A 17,611-nucleotide genomic window follows, 5' to 3' on the forward strand; every position below is an offset into this window, starting at 1 on the left:
ATCAAGATCCACTAATTACAAAAATTAGGGAAAAACTGGAAGAGCAAGAGGATAAGTACTTCGAACTAAAGGATGGGTTATTATATAGAAAAGACAGTGGTAAATTATTATTTTATGTCCCTGGTAGTATGATAACTAATGTGATACGGACATGTCATGATAATTTGGGTCATCTAGGTGTTGACAAAACTATTCATCAAATTAAGACAGTTTATTGGTTTAATAATATAAGGACGACCGTTAAGAACCATATTGCAAATTGCTTAAAATGTATGGAATTTTCCCCTCCAAGTGGTAAACAGGAAGGATTCTTACATAGTATTCCAAAGGGCAATCAACCTTTCATTACTTGTCATATTGATCATTATGGCCCACTAGAGAAGACAGGTAAAGGTAACAGATACATTTTTGAAATCGTAGATGCCTTTACCAAGTTTATTAGATTATACCCTTGTAAATCAACAAAAACTCAAGAAGTTATTAAGCACTTATTAGATTACTTCCGATGTTATAGTATGCTAATGCAAATAATTGCTGATAGAGGTTCAGCTTTCTCTTCGAATGAATTCAATGGTTTTCTTGGGTCTCACACACACACAATTCAATGGGTCTCTCACACCACGTGCAAATGGGCAGATAGAACGATTCAACCGGCTCATCACTCCGATGCTATCGAAGATGTCACAGTCCCTCCATAAGTGGGACAATGCGTTAAGAGAAGTGGAGTTTGCCTTAAATAATTTCATATGTAGGTCCACAGGTAATACACCAAGTATGCTGTTATATGGTGTTAACCAAATTGGTAAGGTTAGTGATGTCATTAGGCAAGAATTGGAATCAAGCAATGTGCAGGAAAGGAACCTAGGCGAGCTCAGGCAAGAAGCAGCCAACATTATTATGAGCAGTCAGGAATCCAGTGAACAATATTAAAATTTAAGACACAAATCCCCCAAGGAATATAAGGTAGGAGATTATGTACTCATCCGAAATATTGATGTGACCCCAGGGGTAAATAAAAAGCTTATACCTAAATTTAAAGGACCTTTTATTATTAAAGATAAGCTTGATTTTGACAGATATATAGTATCAGACATAGATGGGTTTCAATTGACCCAAAGACCTTGTGAGACTGTGGTTGGTCCTGATCAGATGAAGGCATGGTTGCATGATCAACCCAAAAACTGATTAAAATCATTACGTAACCTTTGTTATTTCCTTTTAATTATGTAAGTCACTAGTTTATTCGTTTATGAAACTATAGCAATTATCATATTGTGTAGTATTAGGTTTAGATGTAGGTAACTATACCATTTTATAGAGTACTATTTTATTCTTAAATTGAATATTATGAATCCTTATGACCATTATTACACTGTGTATCAGGTATTATTGTAGTGTCCATGACACACCATTTTATGTATTATGAAAGTCTTTAGACTACTTATGTTTATGCAGATTTATGCACTTATGAAAAATTTATAATTATGTTCTTACGTATGACCTGACAACTTATTGTTGGTTTGTACTTCACTCATGTGCCTTATGTAATTATGCTATTTATGTCCTTATGTGCTTTATGCAAGAATTATGATATTTATGCTACTTATGTTCTTTCTTATGCTCTTATGTTATTTGTGTGTTTATGTGTGTACGTGTTTATGAAGTTAGTTATGTGTAGAGTATCAGGTCGATTCTCTTGTCAGGATGGTCGACTGTAGGAATCAGGCCTTTATTCGGTGACACTACGAATAGAAGGCCAATTTAAAAAAAAGAAGAACTGTCAGCTGTCACTCACTTGACATGACAGGGATTGGCGGGTTTGGAAGAGGATGGTTAGGTTAAGTGGAAGTGACCACGCTTTGATGATTTATGATTAAATTGTGAATACTGTTATGTACTCCGTTTTACGTAGAAAATAAATGTAGTATCCATATCCGACCCAGTATTTTATTTAAGAGAGATCACCCACAAAATAAATTATTTACAATTTTATTAAAGAAGTATACATTGATTATAAATATTTATGTTTTTAAATAAAAATTATCTCAAATATTACAATAAAAATTTAAAAAAATTTTTTTTTAACCAAATTAGATAGTTTATTTAACACTTTATTTATTGAAATATTGCATATTCGAAATGTACGCAAACACTAAATGCAAATTAAAAAAAAAGGAAAGTTGAAATCCATAAATAAGAATCAGAAATACAGCTAACAGCTCATTCCCCCTCCCTTGACACCCGTGAGTTTCGAAACCAGCCGATTTTAAGAACCACATTTTGAAGCTTTGTGGAAGATTTCATTAAAGGGCAATCTTTTTAAAATTTCGTACGTTAAAATTATAAAGTATGTGCTTTTAAATAACTCTAATTATATTTCTTAATTGTGATAAACAAAGCTGCTATGAATTAAATTAAAAAAGAGGCTAACTTTGTCCCAAATTATTTTAGCACCAATTTTTTTTCTTTTAAATTTGTGAAAAAATTCAAACTTTTTAAAGATAGAAGAATAATATTCTTGCAGGCAGTGGTTAAAAAGTTATTCTAATTGTTTATAAGCAAAAAAGCGACATGTTTTTGCAAAATTATTTTGCAATATTAAAATTAATTTTCTTAATTTTTTTTTAATTTTAATAATAGAAAAAGTCTTCTCCTTCCAGAAACTACCCTTACAATTACTAAAACTATATAATTTTCTGACTTATATCGTTGCAAAAAAATGAATTTGAGATAAACAAATAAAATAACTTTTAAACTATTTGACCGAACCATTTAAAATTTTGACCATATTTTAAGCACTACAGGGCACAGCATTCCATGAAATATAAATGGTATAAGTGTATTTTCAAAAAAGTTATTAACATTTATAAAAAATCGAAATTTTTGACTTATTTTGCAACTTCACAAGCAACAAATAAGGATAGAAACATTTAGAAAACGCCATTTTAAAGGTTTTTATATGACTTATAAGTTTCTTCTCTTCTAAAATTTGTTTAAAATGCTTCACTTTTTGCCTATGGACGAAAAAAGCAAAAATTTTCGGTTTTTGACCTTAATTTGTTAATAACTAATTAAGTCCAAAAAATCGACTGCAGGAAACATATAGGTTTTTGTTACAGAGTTCCATATTACGCAAAACAACTGTCGTTTGCCTGGCCGGACGAGTGTCAAAAACAGGGTACTTTTTTTGCTTATTTCCCTGGCCTATAATAGTAAACAAACTAAATAGTAAATAAAATAGAACTTTGCGAATTACCGACAATCAATATTTATTTATCTGCACCATATAATAAATAGTTATGTTAAATTATAACAACTAAAATATATTTTTTAAATATATAGGTACTACCCAAAATTTAATGGGTTTAGTATACACTTCCACTATTTAGAATAATTCTTCTTTTTTTAAAGAAAGAAGTCTGCAATAGTAGGATACTCAAGCTATTAATACTAAGAAGTAGAAATTGTTGTGTTGTAGGTGTTCAGATTCAAATATGGTTGTGTGAACTAATCAATACATTTGTTGTCGCTGTATTCCTACGATCCCTATAAGTACCGCCATCGGGCTCGTGGAATGCGTCCCGTTAATACAAGAGCACCAGTCGTTAAGAAGAACAGACACACCTGCTAGTGCATCGATGCATTCATATTGAATTCGTTTTGTTCGTTGTTTCGTAAAGTATAAGTGCGAATCACGGTAATTAGCGGTAAGTTCTTCACCTAGTTTTACCTTAACCTTTAAATTGTTTTTTGCTTGTTTATTGCAATCATTTAAATTTTAATAATTATTTGCACCTATGAGTAAAAGTTCATTTATTTCGCCAGAGATATCGAAGGAATAGTTCGTGTTAATTTAATTACTATTAATTCGTAATAGTACATTTGTTTGGTTAACTCCCCACATTGGCCTATCTAGCCGGATTTGAACTCATTTATAGAAAAAATATTTTTTGTTATATTTAAATTTGAATGGTTGGTTTCGTCTCGTCGTATTTTCTCGTCTTGAAAAATAAATCTACCATTGATCACATATCATCCATCAGACAAATATTAGAAAAAACGACGGAGTACGACATAGACTGCCATTACATCTTCGTAGACTTAAAGGCAGCGTACGATACTATTGACAGGCCCCAATTATATTCGGCGATGATCGAATTAGGAATACCAAAAGGATTGGTAGAATTAATTAAAATGACAATGATGAAAGTCGAATGTAAAGTGCGCGTACAAGGGGATGTTTCAAAACCATTTAAAATCAACAGAGGACTGCGCCAGGGAGATGCGCTATCATGCACGCTGTTCAACCTAGCGTTAGAAAAAGTTATGAGCGATTCGGGAATAAACTTAAAAGGTACGATATCTACCCGTAGTATACAAATAATGGCATAAGCTGATGATATCGTGATAATTGAAAGAAGCCAAAATGAAGCAGTGGAGGCTTTCACACGTATCAAAAATGCCGCAGAAAACATCGGACTTCTGATTAACATCCAGAAAACTAAATATATGCCGGCCATATCAGGAGTTCAACAAAATAACTTAGAGGTGCAACACGAAACGATAGAAATGGTAGAAGAATTCTGCTACTTAGGATCACTGGTAGACTACAAAAATAACACATCCAACGAGATAAAAAAAAGAATATGCGTGGCTAACCGCTGTTATTTTGGCCTGGGCCCTCAACTAAGAGCGAGAAGTATGGCAATAGCAACAAAGTGCAAACTTTATAAAACAATAATACGCCCAGTGCTCACATACGGATCGGAAACATGGGCAATGACGACCCGAGATGAAGAGTTGCTGCGAGTCTTTGAAAGAAAAGTATTGAGGACCATATATGGCGGAGTAAACGAACAGGGTCTGTGGAGAAGGCGATATAACTTTGAACTCTATAGACTTTTTGGTGATGCATATATTGTAAAGACCATCAAAATAAACCGCCTAAGGTGGGTGGGCCACGTTATGCGGATGGATGAGAGTGATCCCACTAAAATAACTATGCTAAACAGGCCGGTCCGAAGAAGAAGAAGGGGGCGACCTAAACTCAGATATCTGGACGATGTACAGGAAGATCTGAGGGAGATTGGAGTGAGGGACTGGAGAAGACAGATACTCGATAGGGAAGGATGGAAGAATGTTTTGAAGCAGGCCAAGGCTCACGAAGGGCTGTAGCGCCAACTGATGATACATTTGTTTGGTTAATTCCCCACAGTAGGTTTTCGACAATGAATCTGCCAAAATATGCCCGAGCTAAGCGAATGGAGTATACTATTCTTTTCGCAATAATTATGCGTGCTATATGCAATTTTCTGATTACCACAACTGTATATACACTTATTATAATTTTATATTTTTTTTATAACAAATCGAGAACGACTGGATCGAAATAAATGAAATTTATTAAAATCAAATATAATTAAATAAAATTATAAAAGAATATTAACAATTATAAAAAACTATAAAAAATTATAAAAATAAAATAAAATTAAATCAAATTAAATAAAATTAAATAAAATTAAATAAAATTAAATAAAATTAAATAAAATTAAATAAAATTAAATAAAATTAAATAAAATTAAATAAAATTAAATAAAATTTAATAAAAATAAATAAAATTAAATAAAATTAAATAAAATTTATTAAAATTTTACAAAATTAAATAAAATTAAATACAATTAAATAAAATTAAATAAAATTTAAAAAAATTAAGCAAATTCAAGTAAAATTGAGTAAATGTAAATAAAATAAATAAAACTAAACAAAAATAAGCAAAATTAAATACAATTAGACAAAATTCAGATAAATTAAGTATAATAAAATAAAATAAAATAAAATTAAATAAAATTAAATAAAATAAATAAAATTAAATAAAATTAAATAAAATTAAATAAAATTAAATAAAATTAAATAAAATTAAATAAAATTAAATAAAATTAAATAAAATTAAATAAAATAAATACAATTAAATAAAATTAAATAAAATTAAATAAAATTAGATAAAATTAAATAAAATTTAATAAAATAAAATTAAATTAAATAAAATTAAATAAAATTAAATAAAATTAAATAAAATTAAATAAAATTAAATAAAATTAAATAAAATTAAATAAAATTAAATAAAATTAAATAAAATTAAATAAAATTAAATATAATTAAATAAAATTAATAAAATTTAATAAAATTTAATAAAATTAAATAAAATTAAATAAAATTAATAAAATTAAATAAAATTAAATAAAATTAAATAAAATTAAATAGAAATAAATAAAATTAAATAAAATTAAATAAAATTAAATAATATTAAATAAAATTAAACAAAATTAAATGCAATTAATATAAATAAATAAAATTAAATAAAATTAAATAAATAAAATAAAATTAAATAAATTAAATTAAATAAAATAAATAAAATAAATAAAATAAATAAAATAAATAAAATAAATAAAATAAATAAAATAAATAAAATAAATAAAATAAATAAAATAAATAAAATAAATAAAGTAAATAAAATAAATAAAATAAATAAAATAAATAAAATAAATAAAATAAATAAACTAAATAAAATAAATAAAATAAATAAAATAAATAAAATAAATAAAATAAATAAAATAAATAAAATAAATAAAATAAATAAAATAAATAAAATAAATAAAATAAATAAAATAAATAAAATAAATAAAATAAATAAAATAAATAAATAAAATAAATAAAATAAATAAAATAAATAAAATAAATAAATAAAATAAATAAAATAAATAAAATAAATAAAATAAATAAAATAAATAAAATAAATAAAATAAATAAAATAAATAAAATAAATAAAATAAATAAAATAAATAAAATAAATAAAATAAATAAAATAAATAAATAAATAAAATAAATAAAATAAATAAAATAAATAAAATAAATAAAATAAATAAAATAAATAAAATAAATAAAATAAATAAAATAAATAAAATAAATAAAATAAATAAAATAAATAAAATAGATAAAATAAATAATATTTAATAAAATTTAATAAAATTTAAATAAAATTAAATAAAATTAAATAAAATTAAATAAAATTAAATAAAATTAAATAAAATTAAATTAAATTAAATTAAATTAAATAAAATTAAATACAATTAAATAAAATTAAATAAAATTCAATAAAATTAAATAAAATTCAGTAAAAGTAAATAAAATTAAATAAAATAAATAAAACTAAACAAAAATAAGCAAAATTAAATACAATTAGACAAAATTCAGATAAATTAAGTAAAATAAAATAAAATAAAATGAAGTAACATACAATAAAATAAATTAAAATTTATTAAAATAAATAAAATTAAATAAAATTAAATACAATTAAATAAAATGAAATAAAATTAAATAAAAATAATTAAGTAAGCTCAAATCGAATTAAATCAAATAAAATAAAAGAAAGCAAAATAGTAAGTAGAATTAAATAAAATTGGACAAAATTAACTAAAATAAATAAAATGAAGCTCAATTAAGTAAAATTAAATAGAATTAAATAAAATTAAATAAGAATAAATACAATTAAATAAAATTAAATAAAATGAAATCAAATTAAATAAAAATAAATAAATTTGATATACATTGGTCTGCAAAATTAACAGGACACTCAGTTTTTTTATATATTTTTCGTTTTTAGACAAAACCTATTTAATTTTTTTTTATTTTATTTTACCCCTTATTAGCGGTAGGTAACGTTTTTTTCCTTGTTTGATCCTCTTAAGATGATTTTTGTGAACAACAACCGTTCTACACAAATTTTTTGTTATTAATGGGAAAAGTGAGTCTTAAATTAAACAACATTATTTTAACTTTAATTAATTTAAGTGATAATGAGTTCTGTTTTTCTCTTGTAGGAAAACGCAGCTAGGTCCGGGACGGATATTTTTCTTGTAGGCGTTTAAGTTGGCTTGATTATTTTTTTGAAATTTTACCGGCTACCAGTAACTTAAATGTGGAGAATTTGAGGATTTTGAGGAGAATATTTTGTAATGGTGATTTGTGGTATCTCTATATCTAGGCTGTTTCTGATTTGATTTGGGGTCATTCCGAAAATTGGATATTTTTAGTAATTTAGATTCGTAATTCGCATTCCGTAAAATCCGCAAAAACATATCCGGGAGCACATGTTCCATCAAACCATAATCTTTTACTAGGACGTTTCAAACTCCACATGAAAAAATTCCATAAAAGAAAAGCACAAAAACGTCCGGACATCCAGAAGTTGAAAGAGGAAACCACAAGAGAAGAAGTCTAAGAGGAGATCAACAACAAAATAAACAGCATAATAATATCAGATACTAATCAAGAAAACATAAGTGTGGATGATATGTGGAATAAAATCAAAAATATCTGTAATTCAGTTGTAGATAATAAACTAAAACCAGAAAACAATATAAAGAAACAGCCATAGATGAGATAAGAAATATTAGAGCTAATGAAAAACGAAGAAAACACAGAAATAAGAATGAGGAAAGGTACAAATAAATAAACAAAATCATTAAGAAAAAGATTAAGGAAGCAAAAGAATCATGGCTACAAGATCAATGCATAGAAATAGAATCCCTAAAACAAAAGCATGACACTTTTAATCTACATAAAAAGATAACTTAAAACGTAACGGGAAGATAACTCAAAAGAAAAACTTAACGGGAGGAAACGGATCATGAAGTCATAACTTAATACTAGAGAGAATACTTGAGAGATGGAGGCAATACATGGAAGAATTATTCAAGGAAGAACAAGCAACATAAGTTAGTGTCTCTGGATGTTCAGGACCAGAAATAACGCTCAGTGAAGTAACATATGCAATAAAAAGACTAAAAACCAACAAAACACCTGGACCTGATAACATACAAGCTGAAATATTGAAACTATTTGAAAACAACCAACCCAAACTCCTAACGAGTCTACTGAGCAAAATCCATGAAACTGCAGAATTTCCTACTGATTGGCTAGTTTCCACTTTCATCCCTCTCCCCAAAAATGGCAAATGTCACCATATACTCTGATTACAGAATTATAAGCTTAATGAGCTATGCACTCAAAATCCTTCTTTCTGTTATTCACTCTCGCATATATAGAAAACTTGAAGAAAACATGAGCAGTGTTCAGTTTGGGTTTAGAAGCAGACTTTGAAAGCGAGAGGCCCTATTTTCCATACAAGTATTGATACAAATAGCTCGAGACGTAAATTGCGAAGTCTACGCATGCTTTATAGACTTTGAAAAAGCATTTGACAAGGTGCAACATCAAAAATTATTTCAGTTACTGAAAGAATCTAATATTGATGACAAAGATTTACGCCTAGTTAAACATTTATACTTACAGCACAGGGTAACTGTACGAGTAGACAACGAAATCTGACAAGAATTCACGATAAAACGTTGAGTACGTCAGGCTGCTTTTTATCACCGACGTTGTTCAATACCTACTCGGAGATGCTGTTCAGGGAAGCTATTGATGGTTTAAGAGAAGGTACAAAAATCAATGGTGAAATCATAAACAATTTAAGATATGCGGACAATACGGTTTTGATTGCTGATAATGCAGAGGATCTGCGAACATTAATAGTCCGTGTAGTGGAAGCCTGTGACAGATACGGCATGAAATTAAACTGTAAGAAGACCAAAACTCTTGTAGTAAGTAAAAACGACGAGTGAAATCGAATACAGCACCAATTCACAGCTAATAATGAACCCTTGAAAATAATCGACAAAATTACATACCTTGGATGTAGCCTAAATAAGAAATGGGACCACTCACAGGAAATAAGATGTCGTATAGAAAAGGCGGGAGCTGTCTTCAATCGCCTTAAGAAGATTCTATGTAATATGCACCTGAACATTGATATAAGAACACGAGCCTTGAGATGCTATGTATTTTCTACCCTTTTATATGGAGTCGAAGCCTGGACCTTGACGGAGGCAACATCCAAACGATTAGAAGCCTTCGAAATGTGGTACTACCGCCGTATGCTCAGAATTTCCTATATCCATCATGTTACAAACAACACCGTTATCCAACGTATAAATAAAGATCTGGAAATTATGCGTATCGTGAAAATCAGAAAGATGACATACTTAGGGCATGTAGAGCGCAATGAGAAGTATCAAATAATTCAACTAATTTTACAAGGCAAGATAGAAGGCAAAAAAAGATCTCAAGGGCGGAGAAGTACATCGTGGTAGAAGAATATCAGACAGTGGGCAGGAATGACTACCATACATCTATTTAGAGCAGCTGTCAACAAAGTTGTATGGACCAACGTGATTGCCAACATCCACAGAGGATAGGCACCAAAAGAAGAAGAATGATTTAGAGCAAATTGTTCTGGTATTGCAAGACCTTACATAGGGTTGGCTACTACCATCGAGTTAGAATCTATGGAGAAGCTATGAGCATATTAACGTATGTAATAAAAACGGCGTAGGTAGGCGTGGCTAACTGTGATATCAATATGGCGGTGGGATCATGGCCGGACTTAATAATATTAAAACTACTATAAAAATATGACTAGTTATTCAGAAGATTTAATCAGAATCTAAAAAAGTGCAATACATTTTTAATAAACTATGATTTATTTATCTCGCGGTAAACACCAAAAACACGATATATTATACATAAAGATAAATTAATACAGTCAAATACTATTAATTTATTCTCTGAAGTACGGGCCATTACTTTGTTTACATATTTGTATACTAACCTGTAGAACGTTATTCCTGAAGATTTTTTATTAACATTGCTTCTGCCACTGCAACTACGTTGAGAACAAGAAACCATTATTATGCACTATCACAATATATTATTACAGTTTCTATAAAAGTATTATAAAACTAAAAATATTCAAAAAACAACAAACGTAAATAAACATCTACGATCTGTCAAAAGTGTCAAAACAATATGGCCGAAGTGAGGTCGTTTTTAGTCACGTGATGCCCTCTCCATAGATTCTAACTCGATGGCTACTACCTATATACGACTGGGGACATGGCAAAATCTAACTAAGTTAAGTGCAACATCAACGTATTTAAATTAAGAATTTTGTTTGTTAAATAATATCACTGTAGTTCGGTACCGATTGCATAGTACCTTTTTTTGGTTAAGTTGAGTTTTTGAGTAATCAGGCAAAAAATTAAATTTTAAATGCAAAGTTTTTTATGAAAAATATGCCCCACTGACATTGGATGTAAATTGCCAATGTTTTAATTATTTATCTTTTCAATGACAACATATACAAACTCCGAATAAATATGAGGTTTTTGTAAATTAAGGACCTTACTTTTTTACTGGCTGGTTTGAACTGAACTGGTATTTTTATCGCTTTCGTTTTTACCACTGTTGTTGGGATAGATGTTTTCGGTGATAGAACTTTGTTTTTGTGCAAGAGGCACATGTTGACCACTTGAGTATCGCAGGAGCATTACATAAACTAAAAGGCATAACCGTGAACTGTAAAATCTCTGATCCTATCTAGAATGCGGTTATTTCCTGATCAACTGGCTCCATATCTACTTGCCAATATGCACTTTTTAGATCGAGTGTGGAGAACCAACGAGACCAACGTGTGGAGAGAGTATGCAATCGTCTATTCTGGGCAACGATAACTCTTTATTAGTTACCCCATGGAGCTGACGGTAATCAATACAAAAACGCGTTAAACCATCCTTCTTTACTAGAACTATTGGTGATGTTCATGGATTTTTTGATGGTTCAATTACCAGTTGTTTGTTCATATATTTGATAATGTCTTCAGCTTCATTCCTTTTTTCGCAAATTAAAGTCTTCTAGATTGTTATCTGATTGGCTGAGCATCTTTAATATTAATTGTATGCATTACTATGCTTGTTTTGCCCTTATCCTTCTTATCAATGGCAACAACATCTTGAAATTCTATCAGTATAACCTTAACTTTTTTCGTTCGTTCATCATCAAGATCTTGGCATGTTTTAATCACTATCTCCATCTTAACAAATTCCTTTGAATACTTAGATTTCCAGGATTTCTCTTTGGTATTCTAAAGAAAAAAAAAAGAATTATAGTTATACATAATATATTTTTTTGACTAACAACTTGAGAACGACTGGAACCATTTGGCTAATTTTTGTTTTACAATATTTGTATGAAATTAAATAAAATTTAATACAATTAAATAAAATTAGGTAAGCTTAAATAAAATTTAATAAAATAAAATAAAAGTAAGCAAAATTTAGTAAAATTTAGTAGAATTAAATGAAATTTAACGAAATTAAATAAAATTAAACAAAATTAAATAAAATTAAATAAAATTAAATAAAATTAAACAAAATTAAATAAAATTACATTAAATTAAATAAAATTAAATAAAATTAAATAAAATTAAATAAAATTAAATAAAATTAAATAAAATTAAATAAAATTAAATAAAATTAAATAAAATTAAACAAAACTAAATCAAATTACATTAAATTAAATAAAATTATATAAAATTAAAGAAAATTAAATAAAATTAAATAAAATTAAATAAAATTAAATAAAATTAAATAAAATTAAATAAAATTAAATAAAATTAAATAAAATTAAATAAAATTAAATAAAATTAAATAAAATTAAATAAAATTAAAAAAAATTAAAAAAAAAATGAAATAAAATTTAATAAAATTAAGCCAAATTAAGTAAAATTAAGTAAAATTAATTTAAATTAAATAAAACTAAACGAAACTTAGCAAAATTAAAATTAGATGAAATTCAGATAAACTAAGAAACAATAAATTAAATTAAATAAATTTAAACCAAATAAATTTAAATTAAATAAATTTAAATTAAACTAAATAAAAATAAATTAAATTAAAGTAAAAAAACAAAATTAAATAAAAAAATAAAAATAATGGGTAAATCCCAGTAGTTGGCTGTATACCATCGTTTAAAAAACTTATACAGAAGTATTTAGGTATAAAATATATAATTAAAACTTTTAAAAAGTGTCGTCAAAATTTATACAGTAGCATAACGTGACGTTTTCGATCTAGATCAGATCATCTTTAGTGCCTTCTTTTGTAATTGAAGCTAACACTAAAATTGTAGCAGTGACATCAATATATGGTTTTACATTGTTCCAAATTTAAATTCTAATGTGATTCTATGTCGATGACATTGGATAAAAATTTAATACTTAAAGAGCAACATGTTTCTTTGCTCGACTTAAACACGTGGTTCTTGTCAGTTAAAACGACAAAACGTTTTGTCAATTATGACTTGGAGAAAACAGTTTGTGACGAATGGGAACAAATTCCTTAGGAGAAATTTGCTACCCCAATCTGAAGTATGGTTAATCTAATGAGAGCCGTAGTAAGGGGTCGTGGACACCCTACTTAATATCGTATTATTTTGTAATAAATTTTCCTTTTAAATTTTGTTTATTATTAAATACTCAAATATCTTAAACTTCTTTAAAAAGTTTTTAGGAAAAATCTGGGTGTCTGGTTAATTAAGGACTCCAGTGTATATCATAGCATATTTTTCCGATGAGCTTGCTGCACTTTGTATCTAATAGCAGAACAAGTGCTGTTATTTATTATATCGTAGAATTTATATAGGATGCAATGAGGTTCTGATATTCATGTTAATAATGGATGCTGGAGGATATGGATCTGAGTACTCGATAATTGGATGCAACTCTATCTTCAACGGATAGTTCAAAGTGGAGCAGTGTATTATAATCTTATATAGATTCCTTGGGGCGGAAACAGAATGCACCCCACTGTCCTTTATTTTCAGTGGGATAGCTGTAATCTTTAGCATAGTGTATTTATTCCGACCCGTTACCATGAAGTAACCCATAATCGTTATGTATTTGTCATTATGACTGACTTCGGTGTCTATTATGGTTTTGATGCTATTTGTCTACTACTTGTAGGTTTTCTACTACTTGTGGTAGAACCTGCGCTACTCTTTCTATTGACTTTGCTATTTGTCCTGGCTTCACTATGTCAGTAAAGTGTCAGTGGCTGTAATTTTAATTCAGTATCTATTGTACATTTGGATGTATTCTTGTATAAATTCAATCACTTTTTAAGATATAGTTTGAATCCTAAGTTTAATATATTCCTTTTCTAATGTCTCAGCTTTATACGTTACCGTACTGAGCCCTTGAGATATTTCTTGCATTTCTTTAGTTAGTGCATCTTGAAACTGTTAATCTGTTTATCTTTGCCTTTGTGTGGTTAATCAACCTAATTGTTTCTAACATAATTTTTGTTTGATTCTGTGTTCCTTTTATTAATTAATCCTTTCTGATTTTTATCGAGTGCTTCTATATCCCTGTATGCCTCATCATTAACCCCGAAAATGAACGTTAGTAGAGTCCCTAGTATGCCTCTCTTTTCTCTTCATTTATTTTTGATCGACAAAGATTCACTTATCATTTCTGCTCTTTCTTCTTCTTTTTTCAGATTGTCTAATATGCCGTCACAATTTATTGTCTTTGTCGCTAGACACATTTTACGCAACCCTTATAATATTGTTCCTATTGTTCGCTTATCCTCTTGAATTTTCTGTTTCTATATTAGGATCTTTATTCTAAAGGTTCCCCGATCTACAAATACACCTCCTAGTATTTCAGTAAATAAGCCGGGATCGGGAGTAAATATTTTATATAATTCTGAATTCAAGGGCTGCAATAAGGTTAAAATATTATTGATACTAGTATCTTTTTCTACCATATTATTGAATTATTTTTTATGCACTCGTTTTCTTTCTCGGGCCTTATTAATGTATGTATTGGTCTCTTTACTATTTTCTCATTTGCATTTTTTAGTGTCACCACTCTTATCAATCCTTCAGAACCCGGGTGGATGTCTATTACTTTTGCTAATGGCCATCTACCTGTAGTTGGTTCTTCTTCTTTTAATATGGCTACTTCTTTGGTTTCTATATGTGGTAAGGTTACGCCATTTGTTTCTATGTTGGATTTGATGTAAATAATCATGTCTACAAATATAATATTCCAGAAATCCCTTTTGATTTTCTCTAATAGCCTCCACCTAGTCGTCATTTTTAAGCACGTCATTATTTCTTCTTGTCTATTCGTTCTTATAATTTTCTTTCCCATAAGGAAATGTACTGGTGTTATTGTTATTTTCCCATCCGGGTCTTCTGTGTCTTCAATATTTTAGTTGTATGAAGTGCAATGTTTGTTGAAATCCGCTATGTAGATTTTTTGTGTGGCTTTAAAAAATAATAAGTTTGGTCAGTACGTTTTTATTGGATAATAATATGGGTTGTTTTTTGGAGAAATAAAGCTCCGTGTGCTTTAATATTTCGGTAACTATACTAAGTTACCGAAATAGAAATCCGAACACCCAGTTTAAATGATTTTATTTCAATAAAATTTGGTGTAATTTATTTATCTTACTGAAAAAAACAAGTGATAAAGTTTTTAGCCTTATCAGTTGGAGATTCCGGTTTTTATACTTTTTGTTTTTAAATTCACTAACAATCTAAAAATGCATATTTCAGCCGCAGTAATGATCCAAATTTGGCGAATTGTGGTTCTTGACATTCTTTACGATGCCTAGAGTACGGAGACCTGTACGATTTTGTCAACTTAGTGAGTTTGATAGGGGCCGTATAATGGGACTTCGGGAAGCTGGACTTTCTTTTCGGGAAGTTGCAGTTAGAGTGCAAAGAAGTGTAGACACCGTGGTTAGGTGTTGTCAGACATGGCTTCAAGAAGGCCGTACGCAAAGAGCAAGGGGCACTGGACGCCGCCGTAGAACAACAGACCGTGAAGATCGCCGCCTAAGATTATTGGCCTTAAGAGACCGTTTCTCCACTACCAGTTCCATTGCAAATGAATGGTTTGCAGAACACGGAAGACCTATTGGCATGCAAAGTGTTTACCGACGAATGAGAAGTTTTGGCCTGTTTTCATACCGACCACACTGGGTCCTCCCTTTAACTCCAGAACACCGCCGTAATCGCCTTCAGTGGTGCAGAGAACGGTCACTCTGGAATCAGGAATGGAACAGTATTGTCTTTAGTGACGAGTCTCAATTTTGTTTAGGCATGCACGATGGTTGAGCGAGGGTTAGAAGACGACGTGGTGAAAGGAGGAATCCACAGTTTTTTGTTGAAAGACATGTTCATCACACTGTTGGGGTTATGGTTTGGGATGCTACAGCTTATGGCTCCAGGTCACCTTTAATCTTTATCAGAGGTAAAATGAACGCGTAGCGTTATATCCAAGAAGTTTTAGAACCCCACTTTTTACCCTATCTTGACACCCTGGCAAATCCAACTTTCCAACAAGATAATGCCTGACCACATATTGCAAGAGTCACAATAGACTTCTTGCAACATAATGATGTCACATTGTTAGCATGGCCACCAAGATCTCCCGACTTATCCCCAATTAAGCACGTGTTGATATGATGGGTAGGAGATTGCTCAATTTGCAACGCCCTCTTTAGACTCTACAAGCACTTCGAGAGGAAGTGGTGGTTGCCTGGAATGAGATACCACAAGAGGACATTGACCACCTGATCAGAAGCATACCTAGGCGCGTTGGAGAATGCGTAACATATCGGGGTGCATCCACACATTATTAAACGTAAAAGGGCTTTAAAGCAATGCAATCATTTTGAAATTTTAATAATTTACTTATTATGCTTCATTAAGTACTTATACAAAATTTTATTAAAATTAAATCATTTAAACTGGGTGTTCGGATTTCTATGTCACTTAGTATATTAGTATTCCTTGTTGATCTAAATGTGGTACAAAGGACATTAGTTTGCTTCCTTTCTCTAGGTGTTTTTTATTTCTTAGCTTGTATATCTCTTGTCAAAAATGGATTTGTTGGGTTTGCTTTATTACTTTCATTAATATTTCTTCTAGCTCTTAAACGGCCAGTTCATTTGTTTTGTTATTTTTTTCCTGCAATAATTTGCCAATTTTATGCATTATGACAGCACTCTTTTCATTCGTTCTAGGATTAAAAAGTTTTCACATATGTCCTCTATTTTCATAGGGTTATGTACTGTTATTCTCTTTATGATCTATTCTTCGTGAGTTTCTATATTGTCTAAGATCATCGGCGTGATTGTCTGTTTGTTTGTTAACCATTTAGATCAATTTCACCATAGGTCAAATTTTACTATTTCTATGGCGCTAAGACCTCGATGTAATATCCGCTGGGTTATCTTTCGTGTGTACTTTGTACCATTTCTCTGGTACTATTATGCTTTGTATCTCTTTTACTCGAACATTTGCGGCGATTTGCGACGAAAATCTTTCATCTTTTTGATGATCCTTTTATCCATGCAAGGGTTATAGTTGAGTCAGACCATGCATATATTTTAATATTTCTTTTGTTTAGTATTTGTAATGTTTTTTTCATTAATTGTGCTAGTAATAATACCGCACATAATTCTAATCTAGGTAGAGCCATTTTCGTCTTCCATTCTTTCCATCGTTTCTGTTAAGCGTTAGTTAGTTCCTTATCCCAACTAGTCTTCTTTTCCTATAATTCCTGTATAACGATTTTTGCTGATTGCTATGTACTATTAATCCTATTGATTCGTTTAGCTTGGTTTCTTTTGAGAGTATA

The sequence above is a fragment of the Diabrotica undecimpunctata genome, chromosome 3 (genome assembly GCF_040954645.1).
Source record: "Diabrotica undecimpunctata isolate CICGRU chromosome 3, icDiaUnde3, whole genome shotgun sequence".
Taxonomy (NCBI): domain Eukaryota; kingdom Metazoa; phylum Arthropoda; class Insecta; order Coleoptera; family Chrysomelidae; genus Diabrotica; species Diabrotica undecimpunctata.